Here is a 25,142-nt window from a genome sequence, read left to right as displayed (position 1 = left end):
GGAGTAATGGTCTCAAGTTGCAGTGGGGGAGGTTTAGGTTAGTAAAACTATTAGGAAAAACTTTTTCACTAGGAGGGTGGTGAAACACTGGAATGCATTACCTAGGGAGGTGGTAGAATCTCCTTCCTTAGAAGTTTTTAAGGTCTGGCTTGACAAAGCTCTGGCTGGGATGATTTAATTGGGGATTGGTCCTGCTTTGAGCAGGGGGTTGGACTAGATGACCTCCTGAGGTCCCTTCCAACCCTGATATTCTATGATTCTATGATTCAAACACAAGGTATAACACAGCAGCCTTCAGGAGGGAGAAGTGTTCAGGCTACCCTGGGCCCAGAGCCGGGGGGCTTCCTTGACACTCATGGTCTTCAACCCTCCTGAGTTACCTGGTGGCCTAGAGCGAGGCGGCTTCCTCGACACTCATGGTCTTCCACCCCCTCGAGTTACCTAGTGCCACACCCAGTGTCACCGATTATTCCTCTCCTGAGAGTGCCCGACAAGATGGGCATGGCTGCAGGGTGGGCGGTTTGGGAGTGGGGGGGACGTACACCACGTGTGATAGGACCCCTCCTAGGTGACAGTGATGATGGTATCCACAGCGGCAACGGCTGGGGCTGGGGTCTCTCGCTCTTCCCCTCAATCAAAGGGTCAGATGGAGGGAACCGGACGGGGTCACCGAGCAGAGAACCCTGGACAGCGCCTACAGAAAAGTAGTGGGAGGTAGATATATTAGCTCCAGGCTAAACAAATCCCTGGTACCAGGTTAAGTAAGACACCTGGGGCCAATTAAGAACTTTCCAGAAGGCAGGGAGAATGCTAGGTTGATTGGGACACCTGAAGCCAATCAGGGGCTGGCTGAAACTAGTTAAAAGCCTCCCAGTCAGTCAGGTGGGGGTGCATGTCAGGAGCTGTGGGAGGAAGTTGTGCTGTTGGAGAGGCTGAGTAGTACACACCATATCAGGCACAAGGAAGGAGGCCCTGAGGTAAGGATGAAGTGGAGCTTGAGGAAGTGAAGGCTGCTGTGGGGGAGTAGCCCAGGGAATTGTACATGTCATGTTTCTAAAAGGTCAGCTACCATAGCTGATACTATTAGGGTCCCTGGGCTGGAGCCCGGAGTAGAGGGTGGCCTGGGCTCCCCCCACCTTTGCCCCCTGATTAATCACTGAGACTGGGAGACAACAGAGACTATGCAAGGAAGGATAACTTCTCCTCACCTCCCTCACTGGCTTATGATGAAAATGGCTCAGTAGACTGTGACCCTTGTCTCTAGAGAAAGAAGGGTTACGTGGAGGGTCACAGTGAGCCTCTGAGGCTAGCGAAATCCACCAGGAAATGCAGGACCCACGGGGGGAAGGACAGAGCTTTGTCACAGCTACCATATCTGATCAGTGATTTCTAATAATAAATTGCACTATGACTGAGAACTCAGAATTTTAAGAAAGTCCTTGGTGTGCTAGGATTATTCCTGTCTTGTAGCAGACTTTGTCTATCTGTATGAGGAGCAATACCAATATCCAGGCAGGTGATGTTGTCAGATGATTCACTGGTTGCTGGATGATGTCCCAGGCTCTGATCTTGCATTGAGGACAGCATGGGTGCACCCCTCGGTCTGTGAGGTCCTCATTGCCATATCAGGGGCCTAGTTGTTGCTGCTGTTTTATATGTGATTTGGCTGGAGTAACTGCAATTCCTTTTTTCTCCTTTACGTGCAGACACTTGTCACTGTATCAGCTTTCCCTAAGGTCTCAATTAGTAACACAATAAATGTTCCATGGGGAACCTATGATTAAACCTGTTTTTTAAAGGTGTCTGTTTCCTTTCCTTTTGTGATAGAGAACAAAATTATGTTTCCAATTTAAAATAAATCTGCTCTATTATCTTGGAGTTTGGTTTGGCTTTTCCCTTGCCCCCACCTATTTGCCACTAACATCGTTAGTGGAGAAGAAGCCAGAAAACAGTATAACTAGTTTAAACTAATCCTACGCTCTACATTTCCAACTGCTTTCCCAAATGACGTGCAAGTCTGGATGGCACTCTCTTTTAAGGGGTGTGACAAAGTTTCTCCTCTGCCTCAGTGGGTCCTGTGCTTATTGGCGGATTTGCTTGCCTCAGAGATTCACAGCAGCCCTCAGTTTGGCCACTCTTGCTAGTGGCTCAAACCTGCCATCCACTCAGCTAACCTCATCACTGGCGAGCATGGGGGGAACGGAGAACAATCCCCGCAGTCCCTGTGTCCCACCTAGTGGGTTGGGGACAGGGCAGATCCCTTTGCAATTTAGACCTTCCGTTCTGGTGTTTCTCACAGACTAGGTTCGACTCCTCCTGTGTCTGATCAGGAGTTGGAGGGATGGGGCTGGGGGGGGAACCTGGGCTCACCCTCTACACCGAGTTCCAGCCCAGGGCCCTGTGGATAGCAACTGGCCATAATGTTCCCTGCATCAGCTGCGTGACAGCTACAACTTCCTGGGCTACTTCCCCATTGCCTTCCCCCCAGCACCACCTTTATCCTCACTGCAGGATCTTCCACCTGAAGCCTGATCATGCTTGAACTCTTCACTCCTCCAGCAGCACGCCTTCTCACTTCCTGCTCCTGGCGCGCTCCCTTACTAACTGATGGTAGGTCCTTTTTAAACCAGGTGTCCTGATTAGCCTGCCTGCCATAACTGAATCTAGAAAGTTCTTAATTGGCTCCAGGTGTCTTGATTAGCTTGCCTGTCTTAATTGGTTTTGGCAGGTTCCTGATTGCTCTAGGGCAGCCCCTGCTCTGGTCACTCAGGGAACAGAAAACTGTTCATCCAGTGGCCAATATATTTGCCTTCTACCAGACTCCTGTATCCCACTGGTCTGGGTCTGTCACAGGGGGTAATAAGTTGCTCCCTCACTGCACACTTTAAAGAAACCTAAATAATTCTAAATCCCTTATCTATTAGACTCTGATTTCAGAGTGATGACATAGTCCTCCCCAGTGTATTAATTAATGCTAGCTCAAATAATGGTGTTGCACGCACATTTTGCTAATTCTCTATTCATCTCAACTTCCCAGTTGATAGCAGGAAGTGGGAAAGCATGGCTAGAAGTGATGATGAGAGGGTATGTGTGGCCTATTTAATTCATTTGTAAAGCATTACTGTAGTATCAAATTTCCTTTGGCTACAACATGTTTAAGTTTCATTCTTGTGAAAGGGAAATAATAATGACAGTGGTGTTGTGAAGCTTACCGTTGGTAAAATGTTTTGCAATCTTTAGGTGAAAGATATGATGTCTGTGCAAAGACTAGTATTACTAGAGCTGATCGACTTTTTTCATCAAAACATTTTTTGCCAAAAAATGGCTTTTCAACCAAAACCAAAACAAAAATTCATTGTGGTTGTAATTTTCCATTTTGTGATGAAAAATGAGGAAAAAATATTTATTTTTCAGTTAAAAATATTAAATATTTGTCTAAAGAAAAGGAGTACTTGTGGCACCTTAGAGACTAACCAATTTATTTGAGCATGAGCTTTCGTGAGCTACAGCTCACTTCATCAGATGCATACCGTGGAAGTAGTTTCCACGGTATGCATCCGATGAAGTGAGCTGTAGCTCACGAAAGCTCATGCTCAAATAAATTGGTTAGTCTCTAAGGTGCCACAAGTACTCCTTTTCTTTTTGCAAATACAGACTAACACGGCTGTTCCTCTGAAATCTGTCATTAAATATTTGTCTGTACACTTTTTAACCTAAATCTGACATTTGTTTTTCAAATGACATTTTTTGTAACAAACAAAAGTAGTTAGGCTTGGTTTTTTTAATTGAAAAAGCAAAAAATGTTGACAGGAAACTTTGGGGGAAAGTTTTTTAAAAATTTCCAGTGAAAACATAATTAGCATTTTTTCAGTCAGCTCTCATGAGTGCTAAATGAAAAATAAAGTTAATTGAACTCAGTTTTGTGTTTGGTTTTAAATTGTGGCAAAGATTCTGGTCATTTCTGTCAACATTTCTGTCAACGTATGGCTTAATTATTGATCATTCAACAAACCATCCAGAAAGAATTCTTATTTTTCTCAAAAGTTCCCCAATCACAGGGATCTACAGGTGTTGACAAATCCATTTTCACTTATTTCCTATCTGTGCAACCAGTATTAGATCTTTAATGAAATTATGTATTCAATTTTATTAATATTTTCATTACCTAATTGTATCCGAAATCAAATCACAGCATTTTCTCCATTGGAGTCATGAACCTGTCAACACATACATATTTTTTGGTGATGTTAACAGTTTAAGCTCAGAATGTTTGTTTGGTACAATTTGCATATGTGAAAATGACTAGAAGAGGCTAGAAAATAAAACAGTGTTAATTGCTGTTAAATACTAGATGTTGTTCAGTTCATCTGTGGTGGGTTGTTGTTGTTGAGATTGGACTCCCATTTGCACTCCCAAATTTGTTGAAGGAGTTGATATCATGTTGATGTCTAACTATAATACCTGGTTGTACCAGCAAACCAGGATATCACATGCTCCTTCAATTGTTAGTGTCTCAAGTTGTGGTTGGAAAATGAGAAGTTAAGTTGAGCCTCATTTACTTATCTGGTTCGCAGTGTACACTAACAACATGAATACATGGGAAATTGCAATAACTATCTGATTTTTTTTTTCCTGTTCAAGTAAGCCAGATGATTGGGAAAGCATTTGAGGAATATTTCTCATCCCAAATGTCCACATATCCTCCAGCAAATAATATCAAACACCAGATTGTTTTCAATCTCATTTTTCAGACTGTCAGCCAAATGAGCACTTCCACGTACATGTAAATATTCATGGTCTTGAAAGGCCAGGTGCGTGAGGTAATATATTTTATTGGAACAACTTGTGTTGGAGAGAAAGACAGGCTTTTGAGCTATGCAGAGCTCTTCTTCAGGAAAGGTACTAAGAGTACTTCTTTTTCTCTGGGAAAGGTACTAAGAGTGTCACAGCTAAATACAAAGTGCAACAGATAGTTTAGCATAAGTAGTTAGCACATATTATAAGGGACCATTCAAGCTCAAGTGGCCCATTAACATCCCTGTAGTCATAGGACAAAAAGGGGGTTAGTGGGTTACAGATTATTGTAATAAACCATAAATCCAGTCTTTATTAAGACCATGATTTTTAGTGTCTAGCAATGTTATGAAATTGAGTTCCCAGGCTGTTCTTTTGAAGATGTGATGCAGGTTTGCTTTGAGGATGAGGACTGGTAGGTCAGATGGAAAGTGATCACTTTGTGAAAAGAGTTCATCCACGGGTGATATGATGTTTTTGTCTTTTACCATTTTCCTGTGTGAGTTCATTTGAGAGCATAGTGATTGCACCTGCATAGTTATTAGAGCATTTAGTGCACTGGATGAGGTACACTATATGTTGTAAAAAGAAAAGGAGTACTTGTGGCACCTTAGAGACTAACCAATTTATTTGAGCATGAGCTTTCGTGAGCTACAGCTCACTTCATCAGATGTTTACCGTGGAAACTGCAGCAGACTTTATATACACACAGAAATCATGAAACAATACCTCCTCCCACCCCACTGTCCTGCTGGTAATAGCTTATCTAAAGTGATCAACAGGTGGGCCATTTCCAGCACAAATCCAGGTTTTCTCACCCTCCACCCCCCCACACAAATTCACTCTCCTGCTGGTGCTAGCCCATCCAAAGTGACAACTCTTTACATAATCAAGTCGGGCTATTTCCTGCATAGATCAAGGTTTTCTCACATCCCCCCCACCCCCATACACACACACACTCACTCTCCTGCTGGTAATAGCTCATCTAAACTGACCACTCTCCAGGTTTAAATCCAAGTTAAACCAGAACATCTGGGGGGGGGGGGGTAGGAAAAAACAAGAGGAAACAGGCTACCTTGCATAATGACTTAGCCACTCCCAGTCTCTATTTAAGCCTAAATTAATAGTATCCAATTTGCAAATGAATTCCAATTCAGCAGTTTCTCGCTGGAGTCTGGATTTGAAGTTTTTTAAAACTTCAAATCCAGACTCCAGCGAGAAACTGCTGAATTGGAATTCATTTGCAAATTGGATACTATTAATTTAGGCTTAAATAGAGACTGGGAGTGGCTAAGTCATTATGCAAGGTAGCCTGTTTCCTCTTGTTTTTTCCTACCCCCCCCCCCCCCCCCAGATGTTCTGGTTTAACTTGGATTTAAACCTGGAGAGTGGTCAGTTTAGATGAGCTATTACCAGCAGGAGAGTGAATTTGTGTGTGTATGGGGGTGGGGGGGATGTGAGAAAACCTTGATCTATGCAGGAAATAGCTCGACTTGATTATGTAAAGAGTTGTCACTTTGGATGGGCTAGCACCAGCAGGAGAGTGAATTTGTGTGGGGGGGTGGAGGGTGAGAAAACCTGGATTTGTGCTGGAAATGGCCCACCTGTTGATCACTTTAGATAAGCTATTACCAGCAGGACAGTGGGGTGGGAGGAGGTATTGTTTCATGATTTCTGTGTGTATATAAAGTCTGCTGCAGTTTCCACGGTAAACATCTGATGAAGTGAGCTGTAGCTCACGAAAGCTCATGCTCAAATAAATTGGTTAGTCTCTAAGGTGCCACAAGTACTCCTTTTCTTTTTGCGAATACAGACTAACACGGCTGTTCCTCTGAAACCTGACTATATGTTGTGATAAGCATGTGTAGGACCCATGAAAGTTGAAAGGTGTGCCCTGATCTGTGGGGAGCTTTCTTCTGATGATGAGGTTGGAGAGTTGTTTGAAGGCCAGAAGAGGGGGTTCAGGAAAGATTTCCCCATTAAGTATGGGTTATAGTGGTTTGATAATACCCCATATGGGACGTGTGATGGCTGAAGTTGTGGTGGAAATCTATGAGGGAATTTAAGTTGCCTGTCCAGAGGATGAAAATATTGATGTATCTCAGGTATATTTTTGGTTTCATGGTGCATTTGTCAATACATTCTTCTTCAAGGGGGTCCATGAAGAGGTTAGCATATAGGGGAGCCATCCTAGTACCCATGGTTGTTCCCATGGTTTGGACAAAGTATTTGTTGTTGAATGTAAAATTGTTATGAATGAGGATGAAATGGATGAGTTTGGTGATGTATTTGGGGTGGATCTCTGAGGGTTGTCCATTGTCTTGTAAATACTTGAGGCAGGCAGCTATGCCATCATTATGTGGGATGTTGGTGTCCAGTCTAGAAAATCCATACCAGGCACAAATCAGCCCTTTCAAATACAGCAACTCAATACTTATTCATATTAAACATAACACAGTGCCATATTTCACAATAACTGCACAGTAGTTTCATGTTAAATCCAAAGGAAACAATGGCAACTAAGCTACTGTACATTTCTATGATTTGGAGGATATTATAATACTTCTATATACAGAAGTAGAGCTACTAAAAGGACATATTGCAATGTAATGGTGCCTGTGTTTGGTACTCCTTCAGCCAAGTAGCAACCACATTTGGAGCCTGTTGGGATGGGAAATTGGTGGTATAGGGTCAGAGGGGAAATTCTGGCCCCATTGAATTCTGTGGTGTCCGGATTTCACCCAGGGTATATTTTTTTTGTGTAGTTTGTTTACAACATATTCACAAAATCCTGTTTCTCTGAACAGTGGGAAGAACAATTTTCATGCAGGCAGCCCTATTTTGCAGAGATGCTAGGTAAGGCACTCCAGCCCTGTCCCAAGAAACAGCTGTTTTTTTGCCCCTGCTTCTCTCAGGCTGTGCCCTGACTAGGAAAAAAGGTGGGTTCTTACCTTGAGTTTTAGTTAACAAACATGAGGGTAAAATCATCATGAATATGTGAAAGTTTGTAGTTTTCACACAAGTTAGCTGGGTCAAAGCAAGTACATTTAAAATTTTGAACAGAAGTCCTAATACTTTATCAGTACTCTATCAACTCCAAGCAAGACTGGGTGAAAACTGAATAAGGACCTCAGGATTTTGCCCAGTGAATAGAGACACAAAAATTGAGATCCAGAGTTTATTTACACTGAGTAGAATGAATCTCTTCTCTTAAGTTGTAAAAAGATGTGTACATTTTTTTAAGGCCGGTTCTCTTTCAACTATTTGCCTCTGTGAAAAGGAAACAAGGAATCTTTCTGTAATATGTTCATTTACGCTCACAGGCTGAGGGCTAAGGTGAAGCAAGAGAAGAAGGAATCCTCCCCTGGGCCGTGAAGCTGCTCTGGACCCATTCCACAAGTGCTTCAGCAGCACTGGGACTCAGGTAGCTCTCACGGTTCTAACATGCCCCGTCTAGCAGCAAAGGAGGTGGATCTATGTAACAGTGCATTCTTTGGCCTTCCCCAGCCCACAATTGGTTTTGCCCTCATTTGGCCATTGTGTGCTGATGTGCAGGGAGCCACTGTGGACACCCTCCAGCCCCAAATTCTTGCCCTGGCCCTTGCTCAGAAGAATTATGCTGGTTTTATTGCCAGTGAGCCTTTCACAATTATTTGAGGGAGCAGGATTTTTCCCTTAAAGCACTGTATTCAGTTTGCTCCTCTCCCACTTGCTGTCTCTCTCCTTCATAAATGCATTCAGATAGTAGGATGGTGCAAGTGCAAAATATTTTTTCTTTACCATTTTGAATGACATCCCCAAGTGAACTCCATTCCTCCTTTCATCATTAAAACACTTCTGTGGAGACTGAAATCTATTCATCATGGGAAATATTTTCATGTTGTTAGTGCTTTTATGAAGGAGCATTTCCACAGCATTTATTAGGCAATAAGATCACAAGACATAAACACCAGGAAAGTTTTAGATGAGAAGAAATCTAAAAAGGACCTTCAAAATCAGGGCAAACATGTTGTGCCAGAGATTTGAAAAGTGTTCCAAAGAAGCTTTATCTTGGTTTTAGGGAAGGGTGGAGGGGGTGGGGGAGAAAGGAAGGAGGCAGAAACCCAGCATTATCCTCTTGGACCAAGGACATATCTTTGCAATTAAATCCAAATTATTCTGAATCATATGTTGACTATCTGTTCAGTAAGGGTATCGGCATTCCTCCATCAGCAGCTACAAGGATTGTGAGGCAATAGTCATCTAAAGGATTCACTGAACTGGAAAATGCAGTTCTGTCTGTGAACTCCAAAGTGTTTAAAATCTATGGTTATGTGATGAAGATGAAGGGAGCCATTTAAAACTGCTTAACTGAATTTTTGCCTAAAGATATAGCAACTGAATGAGGTAAAAATTCCTAGAGAAAAGGAAATAAGATCATGGTTTATTTTTACTTTGACAGCCCTGTAAAAAGGTCAAATGTTTCTACTCCCTCAGACTTGACCTACTGGGAAGAAGCTCATGCCTATTTCCAATGTTAGTAATGTTCAGGAAGGCTAGTGTTTAGAGGTCCATGCTGATGACGGGTTCTGCTCGATAACCATCCAAAACAGTGCAGATGGACGCATGTTCATTTTCATCATCTGAGTCAGATGACATCAGTAGAAGGTTGATTTTCTTTTTTGGTGGTTTGGGTTCTGTAGTTTCCGCATCAGAGTGTTTCTCTTTTAAGACTTCTGAAAGCATACTCCATGCCTCCTCCCCTCTCAGATTTTGAAAGGCACTTCAGATTCTTAAATCTTGGGTCAAGTGCTGTAGCTATCTTTAGACATTTGACATTGATATCTTTTTTGCATTTTGTCAAATTTGCAGTGAAAGTGTTTTTAAAATGAACAACATGTGCTGGGTCATCATCCGAGACTGCTATAATATGAAATATATGGCAGAATGTGGGTAAAACAGAGCAGGAGTTCTCCCCCAAGGAGTTCAGTCTCAAATTTAATGCATTATTTTTTTAATGAGCATCATCAGCATGAAAGCATGTCCTCTGAAACGATGGCCGAAGCATGAAGAGGCATATGAATCTTCAGCGCATCTGGCACATAGGTATCTTGTGACACCAGCTACAACAGTTCCATGCGAACACCTGTTCTCAATTTCACATTACATTGTAATAAAGAAGTGGGCAGCATTATCTCCCGTAAATGTAAACAAACTTTTCACATTTCTCTTAGCGATTGGCTGAACAAGAAGTAGGACTGAGTGGACTTGTAGGCTCTAAAGTTTTACATTGTTTTGTTTTTGAGTGCAGTTATGTAAAAAAAAAAAAACCCTACATTTGTAAGTTGCATTTTCATGATAAAGAAATTGTACTTGTATGAGGTGAACTGAAAAATACTGTTTCTTTTGTTTATCATTTTTACAATGCAAATATTTGTAATAAAAATAATATAAAATGAACACTGTACACTTTGTAGTCTGTGTTGTAATTGAAATCGATATATTTGAAAATGTAGAAAAACATCCAAAAATATTTAATAAATGTCAATTTGTGTTCTATTGTTTAACAGTGTGATTAATCATAATTAATTTTTTTAATCGTGATTAATTTTTGAATTAATCATGTGAGTTTGATGTGATTAATCGACCACCCTAGTTTAAACCACTTGCTGGTAACTCACATTCACCCAGACATGCCCATGAAAGTACTGGTCAGGGACGCCCTTCAGTTGTAACGAGTAAGAAGGCTGCTTGTAACCTTGTAAATGCCAGACTCAATCACTAGTTAGCTGAAATTATGGTGCGTGATTCACAGCAGGATATGAGAATATTTAGCAATAGCTGTGATAGGGAAGAATGAAAACAGGACTATGATCTGAACATGGTAATGTGTATGTTAGGAGGCTGAGAGATCTAGTCCTTTAGAATACACTTCAGTGGTTGTGATGAAATTACCCTTTTCATTTGCTGTTCCAGTATTGTTTTATATAGCTCTGTGTGTCGTCTTTGCTATTCTCTTTTCCATCAGCAAAAATCCCAGAATTGTACTGGCATTACTTAGATTTGCTTTTTGAAAAATGATAGAAAGACAAAATACAATAATCAATACAGAAAACGCTTTTAATAAAAAAATAGAAATCAGAGTTAGAAATAACCCATTAGGTCAGTCAGTGTGTCTCTCTACCAGTACAGGGTTGTTCCCTATTATATAATTTCCATTGTTGTATCCATTCGAGTTTTAAAAAGCTTCTAGCATTTCTTTTGGGTGACTTTCCACAGCCTAACAGAGCTCAATATGTGATATCAAGTCTAATGTTTCCTTTCTAAATCTCATCCTATTATTACATCTAGATTATAACTCTTAGTTATAACCTTGTGCTCCACCCTAAACAATCCTCTCCATCCCTGAAGTTTATACCCTTCAGATCTTGTTTCCATGTTTCCAACTTCCACACCTATTAACTAAACAGAAATCCTTGCTTTTCCTTCCTTTTATTCAGATCCCTTGGGCCTCGTTCTCCTCTTACATACACTGGAATGAGTCATTCCATTGAAGCTACACCAGTATAAAACTTGTGTAAGAGGAAAATTGGTCATTAGGTGCCTGATTCTGATTTTACTTTTTATACTGGGCTACCCAGGGTAACTCTATTAAATTCAATGGTGTTATTTCTGATTTACACTAAGGAGCAAGTGTAGAGTATTCCCCTGAGATACTGGAAAGACACACAAATCAGGATTGGGCCCTCATTATACTAAACGCTGTATACACACAGGGTAAATGACTAACCCTTTTCTGAGTATTTTACAGTCTAAGACAAGATGCAGCAAATTGAACAAACACGGAAAGGGAAGGAAAGATGAGAAAAACAGTAAATGAAAGGACTTCTTGAGTCAGATTTTGAAATTATTACTATTATCCCAATTTCTCTACAGAGGAATAATGGAGAAATTAGCAGATGAAATGAAAAACTGGGGCTTTGTACAGACAAAATTGAAAACAAAGCCAAGTAATATATTTTATGAGATACACAGTATCTTGAGATTGGGATGGAGCCCGAATTGTGTAGTAATGCAAGAGTTCTCCAGCATATGCTATAGGATTATAGAAAACTTAATTATAAATCAGTGAAAATATACAACAAAGCTTTTAAAAACTGTCACATTCTTTTGAAAGCTCTCAGAGAAATTAAATGAGCTGGAGTGATGACAGAAATATCAAAGCAATATAAATGGTGCTATTAAGAATTAAAACTGTAGCTCGCTCTTGTTGGCAGACATGGGATGATTATAAATAGGTCGCCTTTGTTCCACGTAAAGTCAACAATCACACTCCTAATAAGTGTCCCCAATGGCATAGCACAATAATGCTTAAGAAGCTAGAATATTTAATTCACCAAATAGTGTGGTTTTATTGCACAATTGGCTTAATTAGCAACCTCCAAATAACAATTTTAAAGTCTCCAGTTTCCTAAATCTTTCTGAATCAGGAGCCCTCTGTTTTCAAAATGCAGGCTTCATTAAAAGAAATGACTCACTGTACAGACATTTCCTAGACATCAAGAAAAGGAATACTTGTGGCACCTTGGAGACTAACCAATTTATTTGAGCATAAGCTTTCGTGAGCTACAGCTCACTTCATCAGATGCATTCAGTGGAAAATACAGTGAGGAGATTTATATACACACAGAACATGAAAAAATGGGTGTTTATCATGCACACTGTAAGGAGAGTGATCACTTAAGATGAGCTATTACCAGCAGGAGAGTGGGGGGGGGGAGAGAAAACCCTTTGTAGTGATAATCAAGGTGCGCCATTTCCAGCAGTTAACAAGAATATTTGAGGAACAGTTGGGGGAGGGAGGAATAAACAAGGGGAAATAGTTTTACTTTGTGTAATGACTCAACCACTCCCAGTCTCTATTCAAGCCTAAGTTAACTGTATCCAATTTGCAAATCAATTCCAATTCAGCAGTCTCTCGTTGGAGTCTGTTTCTGAAGGCTTTTTGTTGACGAATAGCCACTTTTAGGTCAGAAATCGAGTGACCAGAGAGATTGAAGTGTTCTCCGACTGGTTTATGAATGTTATAATTCTTGACATCTGATTTGTGTCCATTTATTCTTTTACGTAGAAACTGTCCAGTTTGACCAAGGTACATGGCAGAGGGGCACTGCTGGCACATGATGGCATATATCACATTGGTGGATGTGCAGGTGAACGAGCCTCTGATCGTGTGGCTGATGTTATTAGGCCCTGTGATGGTGTCCCCTGAATAGATATGTGGGCACAGTTGGCAACGGGCTTTGTTGCAAGGATAGGTTCCTGGGTTAGTGATTCTGTTGTGTGGTGTGTGGTTGCTGGTGAGTATTTACTTCAGGTTGGGGGGCTGTCTGTAGGCAAGGACTGGCCTGTCTCCCAAGATTTGTGAGAGCGATGGGTCGTCCTTCAGGATAGGTTGTAGATCCTTGATGATGCGTTGGAGAGGTTTTAGTTGGGGGCTGAAGGTGGCGGCTAACAAGAGACTGCTGAATTGGAATTAATTTGCTAATTGGATACAATTAACTTAGGCTTGAATAGAGACTGGGAGTGGTTGAGTCATTACACAAAGTAAAACTATTTCCCCTTGTTTATCCCCCCCCACACACACTGTTCCTCAGACGTTCATGTTAATTGCTGGAAATGGCCCACCTTGATTATCACTACAAAGGGTTTTCTCCCCCCCCGCACTCTCCTGCTGGTAATAGCTCATCTTAAGTGATCACTCTCCTTACAGTGTGCATGATAAACACCCATTTTTTCATGTTCTGTGTGTATATAAATCTCCTCCCTGTATTTTCCTCTGAATGCATCCGATGAAGTGAGCGGTAGCTCACGAAAGCTTATGCTCAAATAAATTGGCTAGTCTCTAAGGTGCCACAAGTCCTCCTTTTCTTTTTGCGAATACAGACTAACACGGCTGCTACTCTGATTTCTAGACATCAGCATCTTCCCAGTGACAGCTTAATTACAGGACTGTGTTGGATCATATTAAAGAAGTTCTGTATTAAAATCACAAATGAGTTTGATTCCCCATAGTTTAAATTCCAGGGTATTACTAATTAAGAAGTCTCTTGGTTTTTGGTACTGTTTCTCTCCCTCTATGTTTGAAACTTGCAAGCTGCTAATTGTGTTAGTACTTTCTAAGACAGAGTCTGTTCTCAAAGCAATTCACAGAGAGAGAGACTCAAAGCAATACTCTAACAACAGAAACAACACCCAGAGACTCCCCACCCTTTTGTTGTATTAACAATTGTGATTAAAATAGAGATAGAGGATGTATGTGGATGGATGCTTGGTGTGGATAATAACTGAATGATCAGGGAGGTGCCAGCCTAAGAATCCAGTGTCCATCGGCTGAAGAAGGCGTCAAGTGGAAATAACCAGAGGACCCCCGGAGGGCAGACTGGAATCCACCCAACAGCCTCAAGAATGGGAGAACCAAAGAACAAGATAACATCTAGGAGCACGGGAGCCGTCAGGAATGTGCTATCTGCTGATTGATTCAGCAACAGCATGATGAAGCAATTCCCATAGACTGGCATGGGAAGAAATTCCTATAAAAATAGACTCTAAAAAGTGAGAACTTTGGGGTCTGATTGTGCAAACCAACTTCCAGGAGCATCAGATGAGCATCTGACAAGGCCCTGCTCCCTCCTCATGTCCAGGCCACCTGGCCAGTGGCTTGGCATGAGCAACTCTAAGGCTGGTAACTATGATAACAACCTTGCAGAACCTCTGTGTGTGTGTGTGTGTGTGTGTGTGTATGAATGAATGTGAGAATAAATTTGAGATTGAATGGAATGTTATAACTATAACTAACTGCTTACTATGATTCTTTCTGTAGTCACAGTAAATGTGGTATTTTGCCTTTTTCCCTTTAATAAGATCCTGCTGGTTTTTATTTTATTGGTACCACATTTTGGTGGAGAATTGCGAAAGGGGGAATATTGGTAAAAAACCTCAGTTATTGTAAATATTGGTGTGCACACCACCAGCTCTAGTGAGCTAGGCATTTCTATTAGGTTAACCAGACCTGCTGGCCTCCGAGAAGGTAGCAGGGGACCTGCTGGCCTCCGAGAAGGTAGCAGGAAAAACAGATTAAACCAGACCTGCTGGCCTCCGAGAAGGTAGCAGGGGACCTGCTGGCCTCCGAGAAGGTAGCAGGAAAAACAGATTAAACCAGACCTGCTGGCCTCTGAGAAGGTAGCAGGGGACCTGCTGGCCTCCGAGAAGGTAGCAGGAAAAACAGATTAAACCAGACCTGCTGGCCTCCGAGAAGGTAGCAGGGGACCTGCTGGCCTCTGAGAAGGTAGTAGGGAAAACAGATTAAACCAGACCTGCTGGCCTCCGAGAAGGTAGCAGGGGACCTGCTGGCCTCCGAGAAGGTAGCAGGGAAAACAGATTAAACTAGACCTGCTGGCCTCCGGGAAGGTAGCAGGGGACCTGCTGGCCTCCGAGAAGGTAGCAGGGAAGAACAGGTTAACCGGACCTGCTGGCCTCCGAGAAGGTAGCAGGGAGAAATAGGTTAACCAGACCTGCTGGCCTCCGAGAAGGTAGCAGGGAGAAATAGGTTAACCGGACCTGCTGGCCTCCGAGAAGGTAGCAGGGAGAAATAGGTTAACCGGACCTGCTGGCCTCTGAGAAGGTAGCAGGGAGAAATAGGTTAACTGGACCTGCTGGCCTCCGAGAAGGTAGCAGGGGACCTGCTGGCCTCCGGGAAGGTAGCAGGGGAAAAACGCATAGATTAAGCTATGATTTCAGAATCTAGGCTGTGTCACTTGCTAAGTAATACCAGCAGTGACAAAGAGATTGAAATATCCATGTTAAGATGTTTAAAAGAAAACAGGGTAAGCCAGTACCAGAGGGAGGAATGGAGTCAGAAGGAACTCCAACCTCACCTTTTGTTAAAGAAATTACACCTTTTAAACAAATCCTTCAAAAATGTGGGCACAGTCCTTGGACTAAACAAGCCCTAGCTGATGTCTGCACTATTTCGGACCTAGAGGATAGATTGGCTCAGTATATCCTCATATACAAACCTTCTAGTGCTGCCAAAAGAGATGCAGCAGCAATTTGGTTGTTGTGGGAGGCATGTAAGGATTCTTCCCTCCGCTTGTCTTCATGTAAAGAGGAAAAGGCACAAACGGAAAAGGGAGCAGACAATTGGAAGGTGCTGGCTACAAATACCCAAAGCCAGCTGAAAATAGTGAAAGAGGCACTCCAGGAATACAAAAAGAGTGAAAAAGTTAACTCTGCAGAGGCTGGAGGGAATTAAGCAGTTAAACGTGTATGTATCTGTCTGTGTGTGTGTGTAAATATGTAAAGTTCTAAGGACCAGTTAGTTTTGTTTTTGTTTTAAATAATGCCACTAAAAATCCATTTGACTCTTTAATTCAAAGTTGCAAAACTGACAGACCTTTTTGCTAGACACAGGTAATTAGTGTTGTTTGGCTTTGGGATTTGGCATTTAACCCTTAAAAGGTAACTCAGTGCTTTACAAAATTTAAAATGTTTTTAAGTTGTGGCTGCAGCAGGGCAGTCAAAATCAGGAGAATATAAAAAAAAAAAATTTTTTTTGGATTCTTTTTGTTTGTTTGTTTTTGTAACAAAATAGCAGATGAGAGTTATAGTAAAAAAAAAAAAATTAAAAAAAGACAGTGCCTCTCTGAAGCAACAGCAGGGGTGAGGTGCACAAAACAAAAAGAAGCAATGTTAGAAACACTGAGTCTTAAAATGGCTCTGAGTAATCAGACTGTCACTTTGATAAAGGTACATGAAAACTCTGTAAGCAAAAAAAAAAAAGAAATAGTAACACCTTATGTAAAAATGGATCTGGATAATGTTATAGAAGTTAAACTATGGAAGGAATGTGCATTTGCCCCAGAACATGTGCAGGGTATATTGTAGAAGGGGCAAAAGAAATGCAAACATACCATGCTACTTAATTAAAATGCTATTAGGGCTCCAAAGGGAGCCACAATAGGTTGGGTTTTCTTTTTCAGATTGCTGTGTGTTTTGGAAGCAGAAGTTAAAAGTAATCAAAACTCTGGTGAAAGTTGATTGTGTCCTTTTAAGATAGAGTCTCTGAGCTGCTGATGGCTTTAAATCCAAAAGCAGGAAGTTTCTGTGAAAATGCAAATTACCTAAATGATAAAGGAAGGAAAGAACTAGCAGCACAAAGGAGCTGCAGATAAAGGACATACCTGGTCAGCAAACAAATTGTCTAAATAAAAGGCATGGGATAACAAGATAATTTTAATAAATTTAATGATAATAAGTATCCCTGTAACAACGTATAGTGTGTATGATTTTTGGAAAAATCCTTTAAGGTCGTATGGTAATGATGCTTCTCAGTTACTACCTGTAAATAGAACTTAAAGCTTAACACAGCAGGAAAAACATAAACTTGGTCTGCTGTATAAGAAGGAAAACTCAGGGATTTAATGACTAAACAGTGGGATAATTTCCCCATAACCCTTAAAAGATAAAAGCCATTGAAACCTGGCCTGCCTATAGAACAAAAACAGGAAAATATGGGGGCAATTTCTCTGTTTTGCCTGCAATCAGCCAGGGTATTTGTAAAAGAAATATTTTAAGCAATAATCTGCCACCCCAAAAGGGGTAGAAACATGTTCTTTTTGTCTTTCAGAAAATCAGGAAAAGCTGATGCCAGCTGAAAAGCAACCCAATACCATGAATCTACTGTCACAATAGAAATTGTGTTCTGTGTTCTATGTTTTGTCTTGTGTTTTGTCTTGTTGCTAGCACTGTTGTGTGTTTAAAAAAAAAAATACTGAAGACCTGCAGGAACTTAAAAATAAATTAAGCTTTCTGTCCCAGCTACAGGACAGCCTGATACAAAAACAAGTACATGCCAATGTAGACTTGGTCCAAATTGGTCTGGGTAACCTAAAAGGCCGATGGAATCTTTAGTAATGGCTTAATACTACCACATGGCTTATCCATAAGAAAAAAAAAATATATTAGAAATAGGAAACTACACAGCCATAGCTATGGGATGCACTGAAATGCAGATACTTGCACTAGCTACTTTGGAACACAAAATGTTCTGGGTCATATTGGGAAATATTAAGGGTTTGATGCATTTGTTAAAAAGAAAGAGATCATTGTTTGACATTTATCAATATGAATGGATGCAATATGTTTCCAGTATTGTAAACCAGACTTGTTAATGGGAGAAATTGTTGTCAAAATTGCACACCAACAGTCCCTGGAGGCAAAGGTATTGAAGGTTAACCCACTCCCCATATTACACATGGGATACTTCTGGCTACCCTGGACCTCAAGCCAGTGGGCTGGGGAGGGAGGGAAGCTATTGGACACTAGAGGTTGTACCGAATGGACTCCTCAAAAGTGGGTGTGCCTCACCTTGCCTGTTGCCCCAGAACCTTGTAGTAAAGATACATCACTAGGATCATGTATGTGGCATGAATCGGAATCACAAACTCAAATTGCCTCACAGTACTTTCTCTTGAATAGGCTACATAGAAAGTGACACTGACGATTATAAATCTTAGTGTCAAAAGGGGGATTATGTTGGATCATATTAAAGAAGTTCTGTATTAAAATCACAAATGAGTTTGATTCCCCATAGTTTAAATTCCAGGGTATTACTAATTAAGAAGTCTCTTGGTTTTTGGTACTGTTTCTCTCCCTCTATGTGTGAAACTTGCAAGCTGCTAATTGTGTTAGTACTTTCTAAGACAGAGTCTGTTCTCAAAGCAATTCACAGAGAGAGAGACTCAAAGCAATACTCTAACAACAGAAACAACACCCAGAGACTCCCCACCCTTTTGTTGTATTAACAATTGTGATTAAAATAGAGATAGAGGATGTATGTGGATGGATGCTTGGTGTGGATAATAACTGAATGATCAGGGAGGTGCCAGCCTAAGAATCCAGTGTCCATCGGCTGAAGAAGGCGTCAAGTGGAAATAACCAGAGGACCCCCGGAGGGCAGACTGGAATCCACCCAACAGCCTCAAGAATGGGAGAACCAAAGAACAAGATAACATCTAGGAGCACGGGAGCCGTCAGGAATGTGCTATCTGCTGATTGATTCAGCAACAGCATGATGAAGCAATTCCCATAGACTGGCATGGGAAGAAATTCCTATAAAAATAGACTCTAAAAAGTGAGAACTTTGGGGTCTGATTGTGCAAACCAACTTCCAGGAGCATCAGATGAGCATCTGACAAGGCCCTGCTCCCTCCTCATGTCCAGGCCACCTGGCCAGTGGCTTGGCATGAGCAACTCTAAGGCTGGTAACTATGATAACAACCTTGCAGAACCTCTGTGTGTGTGTGTGTGTGTGTGTGTGTGTATGAATGAATGTGAGAATAAATTTGAGATTGAATGGAATGTTATAACTATAACTAACTGCTTACTATGATTCTTTCTGTAGTCACAGTAAATGTGGTATTTTGCCTTTTTCCCTTTAATAAGATCCTGCTGGTTTTTATTTTATTGGTACAACAACTGTGCACTTAGTTATAACTAATTTCTTATTTAAGAATGAAGATACAGAAAATTATATACATACCAAACTGAAAGGCAACCTGCAGCTGGGTCCTTTTCTTCCACAAGGGATAAAAATCAGACTAACAAATATAACTTTATTAGACTTTCTGCTTCTGTTAGAAACAGAGATGTACTATACATGGCTATTTGAAATATGGTATATATATTTGTCCATCACTTGGCCCTGTTCAGAGTATACCCAAGAAGGCCATACAATAAGCCGTATTGTAACTTCTCATGGAAGAATAGAGGGACCAGAAAACTCTGTGAGGTTTATCTCATGGAGGGACAGATCCAGCAAGGTGCTGGGTGCCCTGAACTTCTGTTATCTGCAAAGAGAATTGAGCGTGCTCAGCACCTCTCAAAAGGTGCTCTCAGTACACTGCAGCATTGAGCTCGGTATTTCTTTCTGTTAGATTTTGAGGCTAATAGAGCCAGATTAAGGCTCAGCTTCTCTTTCCCTCTCTCTCTCCCACTTCCTCAAGACACACCCCCCTGGCATGGCCTTTCCATAGGTCCACTGCAGGAGGGAGAAGTAGGAACTGTGCAGAGATTCTCTCTCATGCAGGTGGGTGGAGAACAGGTTAAACTGGGCTCTGCCACACCCCGAAAACAGCAGCCACTTGAGCTGGTGTGGGGGAGGCAGTAGTTATCTCTTAAAGGTGATCAAGGCCAATAGCAGATTACTGTCCCTCAGAAGCAAGGTGGGGTTCAGGGAAGGAATTGTGCTTGGGACCTCCTGGGGTGGTGCCCAATTTAGCCCTTAATTCTTAAACTTCTCGCATCTGGAGTGCTGCAACCTCATCTCCTCTGGCCTATCCTGATGCAGACTCTGTCTGTCTAAACTGCGGCACCTAAGATCATCTTCCTCACTTCCCCATTTCAAATCCTGACACTGGCTTCCACTTGCATTCCACTTCAGGTTCAAGCTCCTGGCTCTGTCTGATGCTGCTCCAGCCTAAATATCTGATCTTGATTAACGTCCCCACCCTCTTCCCCCACTGTGCCTCACCAATGAAGTCTGCCTCGTTCCTCCCTTTGTATCCTTCTCTCAGACTCAGCTTTGTGCCTTCTGCAGGGTTAAAGACTCTCCACACCCGACCCCCTCCATCCCTCTACCGTGTACTATGGATTATGAAAAGCAGAGCACAATATTAAAACTAAAATCAAACTTACTGTATTGCTGTGTGTCTCCATCCCATTGTTGTCTGGTGCTGTGGTGTTTAATTATTGTCCACTGGTCTGATACAAAGCCCACAGATGGCAGTGAGAGTCTTTCAATTGATTTTAATAGGCTGTTTCATTGACTATAATGGGCTTTAGATCAGGCCCATGTTGTTTTCCTCGATTTAGACCTTTGGGCAAGGTCCACGGTTGCAGAGTGATAAAGGCGCCTAGGCCTTCCATCCTGTGCAGAGTCCAGGGATCCATGCAGAAGTCTGTTTCCAACCCAGTGGATCTCATAACCACTTGCAGTACAGATTCAAGGAAGCTGGCAGGTTCAGCCAACTTCCGGTAAAACATTGATCCATATTTAGGTTTAGTAGGAGAGCTGGGTCCTGCTCCTACAGTGCTCTGCTCATCATGGTGTAGCAAGACCCTATTTCAAATCCTTACTCAAAATGGTGTCAGCCCCAGTTGCACTGTAGAAGCCTCAGTGGAGTTTCTCTAGAATGAAAAGCATGTGAGATGAGAGTTCAACCTAATATCCCCTTATTCAAAATAAGTACTGAAATAACCTTTCATATATAAATTAGGTTTTGCTATGTTCTTTTTTCTTGAGTTATTTTGTTCTGAAATCAAGATATGCCCAAACCAAAACTCCCAGATACTAATGCCCCTGAACTATGAAGATATCATATCTAGATCTGCATTGGAAGTAGCAGGACCCAGCTCTCATACTAAACCTAAATATGGATCAATACTATGATACATGCAGTGCATATGGATACGTATTGTAGATATTAACTGCTGATGTCTTGTTTTTCTTATATGGCTTTATATCTGATGTTTTGAACCAGGAGTTGTCTGAACCTGTCAGTTTCTTTAATATTTTGATTTTATGCTGACTAGCCGTCTATGGAGGACTTGATCCTATGAAATAGTAAGAATCTCCTACTCCCATATAGGCAAATGTGAATTTACAAAACAGAAGGACCTCAAAAGGTGAGGTGCTCAGCATGTTGCAGCATTGGATCGAGAAATATATTTATGGGCCATGCACACTGTCATGCTTGTTTACTACTTTTGTAATGCTTGCTTGAAATCAAACCCCAACTGTTGATGTAAACATGAATGAAATGTATGTACTGAAGCTGTTTTCCACAGACTTGTTCAACATCCTCCCTTGAGAGAGATCGGTACTCAGTATGATATATGAATGTCCTTCCCTAGACTTTTAGCCATGGGTAGTATAATTAAATGAATGACACATCTGCAAGTCTCTGGGCTACATAGTAAAAATTACTAGTGAACAGTAAAAATATTAGCTACTTTATTATTTCCAACTCTGGCACATTTACTAATTATAATTGTAAACTGACACACTATCAGTTTCTACATTCTCAACAAGGTATTTTTGTTTATTATTCTCATCAATTTTTATGCTGCAATATTAAAAAATGAGAAAAGATGTTTCCCTCATAGGGTAGAAAAGTACGTGCTGCTCCCCTACTCTCTCCTCATTATAAGTGAATGTTTAAATATTCAGAAATCTCAATAATAAGAATGAAAAATGGAATACAGTGGTAGTTCATGGTTCTGCCTCCAGTTTCTGTAAGTGGAAATGACTTACAAAATCCCTATTTTTCAAATATGACTGATTTGGTTAAATGAATGATTTGGTTAAAAATCAAAAGTATGCTTGTAAAAAAAAATCCAAACATGGACAATTTTTTCAAAACCAGATACCTGCTGTTAAGCATCCAAATAAGTGACTTGACTTTCCAAAGTGAATCCAGTAGTAGCTTTTGAAAATCAGGCCACTTATTGAATTAAGTGCCTAAACATGAATTTAAGAACCATACATCTAGCACCTGGTTTTGAAAATCTGGGTAAAACATTAGGGATATCGTAGACCTCAGGGAAGGAAGAAGGTGAGAGGTTATCATTCTTAGTTGGTTTGTTTCTTTGGTTTTTGGGGGGAGGGGGTTGTTTTGTTTTTTAAATCTGGGGAGGTGCTCAGACACGACAGTGATGACGCCAATGTAAGAACCTTGATAGATAGACATAGAGTGTTCAACTGCCATATCATACTTTCTGCCAACGTCTACTCAACTTCTGAGTGATCCTTCTGTGCAGACTAAGGGCCTGATTTCAATTTACATGAAGGCCTCTCTACACTGATCTGGCAGTGCATAAATTAGAAGCAGGCCCTAAGATTTCAAATTAACATTTCATTTGAGCATATGTGTGAATTATATTGCAGAGACGACAAAGCCTGGATTTGGGAACATGTTTGAGCCACCTGATGTAAACGTGTGCTTTTGATGTCAGAGACATTTTTTCAAATTAAGACACTGCACTGTGTCTGCAATATTTTTTGGAACCTGCACTTGAGACCCTTTAGTCATGTGAGCAGTCCTTACTCATACAAGTAGTCCAGGAAATACATGTGTAAAATTTTGTAAGTGTGGGCCTGCTTTGTGCAACTCTCAAGAGTGCCTGGCTGTATTATGTCTCAAGGTCACTTGTAATACGAGTTCCTTACCTTCATGTATTCTCCTCCGCTCTGAACAAACACAAGAGAAAGAAACTGCAACTACTTCCTTCCCTCTTCCATAACAATTAGAAAGCAGTGGCAAGCTGAATTTTCAGCATATGGAACACGATGTTTTGACATGAATATTTTGAACCAAGGCAAATTTGCTGCAAAAAGTTGACCTGAATCTACAAAAGCACAAAACCAACATTACTTAAATGCAAACTACAGATGGACTATAATTTGTCTGGAATATTTTATCAGTTTTACACTTCCAGAAAAACTGTCCAGATGTTTTGGAATATTCCAAATTTGTCATTATTAGGGCTGTCTATTAATTGCAGTTAACTCACCCGATTAACTCAAAAAATTAACTGCAATTAAAAAAATTAACCGCACTTAATCGCACCCTTAAACAATAGAATACCAATTGAAATGTATTAAATATTTTTGGATGTTTTTCTACATTTTCAAATATATTGATTTCTATTACAATACAGAATACAAAGTGTACAGTGCTTATTTTATATTTTTATTACAAATATTTGCACTGTAAAAATGATAAACAAAAGAAAGTATTTTTCAATTCACCTCATACAAGTACTGTAGCGCAATCTCTATTACTCTATAGCTTACAAATGTAGATTTTTTTTGTTACATAACTGCACTCAAAAACAAAACAATGTAAAACTTTAGAGCCTACAAGTCCACTCAGTCCTACTTCTTGTTCAGCCAATCGCTGAGACAAACAAGTTTGTTTACATTTACGGGAGATACTGCTGCCTGCTTCTTATTCACAATGTCACCTGAAAGTGAGAACAGGCGTTCGCATGGGACTTTTGTAGCCGGCGTTGCAAGGTATTTACATGTCAGATATGCTAAACATTCATATGCCCCTTCATGCTTCAGCCACCATTCTGGAGGGCATGATTCCATGCCGATGATGTTCATTAAAAAAATAATGTGTTTATTAAATTTGTGACTGAACTCCTTGGGGGAGAATTGTATGTGTCCTGTTCTGTTTTACCCGCATTCTGCCATATATTTCATGTTATAGCAGTCTCACATGATGACCCAGCACATGTTGTTTGATTTACGAACACTGTCACTGCAGATTTGAGAAAACGCATTGGTACCCAATGTGAGATTTCTAAAACTAGCTACAAGACTCGACCTAAGGTGTAAGAACTGAAGTGCCTTCCAAAATCTGAGAGGGACGAAGTATGGAGCATGCTCACTAGCTCCATTCCAGAAAAAAATGCATGTTCAGTGAGAACACAGTACAAGTTGACTTCTTGGAAATTCTGAACCACTACTGCAGTCTTCAGAGGCACGTATGTTTTGCTAGACAGAGTACTGTACTTGGTGGAGGATGGGATCTCTCTTGTAACAAAAAAGCAACAATGATCAGTTTTAAAGACATTTTAAAAATTCCTTTATAAAACAAAATTGATTTTATGTATTTGAATTTTTCTTTGCCCATGATAACAGATTACTGTACCGTTCACCAAATTAAACACAGCATATAGCGTGATCCTCATACAGTGTATATTTCAAACTTGAATGTGTATAATACATGTAACTAAAACAGTTTAAGGGCTTGATCATGCACCTACTAAAGTTAATGAATGTTTTGCAATTTTTTGACTTCAAGGTGGGACTGAATTTGGCTCTAAATTTTATAATGGTTCGTTAATAGGTGGTATGCCAGGATGTATATATCATTTAATGGAATTAAAAATGAAGGTCATATAAAATAAAATTTACATTTTGATATTGAAATGCTAGTAAAAATGTGATATGCAAAATGCTATGGTAAATCCTATTTAAATCATTTAAATCAATACAGAAGCAGACTTTGTAATAATGTAATTTAATGAACAACGTTTGATCTCAGCATAACAAATTCTACATATATATTACCCAAGTGACTTTAGGGAACTGTTCAGAATTAGGAAGTTTGCAGATATAAATATGAAATAACATTAAAGTTCTGCATTTTTTCCTTAAAGGCTGGAAGCAGTACTGGCATTGAAATGCAAGTTCTCTCAGTGGCTATAATCTTTCAAAAAAACATGATATATGATAG

General features: G+C 40.6%; 1 protein-coding gene across 6 annotated transcripts in view; it reads left to right on the top strand.

Annotated features, from left to right (window-relative positions):
- TMEM108 (transmembrane protein 108) overlaps window positions 1–25,142 on the top strand; it is a 410,091-nt gene that overhangs the window by 78,146 nt on the left and 306,803 nt on the right. For 5 of the 6 annotated variants that reach the window (XM_075125691.1, XM_075125692.1, XM_048838789.2 and 2 more), the window contains exon 2: window positions 8,118–8,218. The exons of the other annotated variant lie outside the window; for it this stretch is intronic. The gene's annotated coding sequence lies outside the window, so the exon portion shown is untranslated. The remainder of the gene's footprint in view (window positions 1–8,117; window positions 8,219–25,142) is intronic. 6 annotated transcript variants of the gene reach the window in all.

The sequence above is a fragment of the Caretta caretta genome, chromosome 2 (assembly GCF_965140235.1).
Source record: "Caretta caretta isolate rCarCar2 chromosome 2, rCarCar1.hap1, whole genome shotgun sequence".
In the NCBI taxonomy this organism is placed as follows: Eukaryota; Metazoa; Chordata; order Testudines; family Cheloniidae; genus Caretta; species Caretta caretta.
The sequence above is the reverse complement of the archived record's forward strand: the minus strand, read 5'-3'. Positions and strand labels throughout refer to the sequence as shown.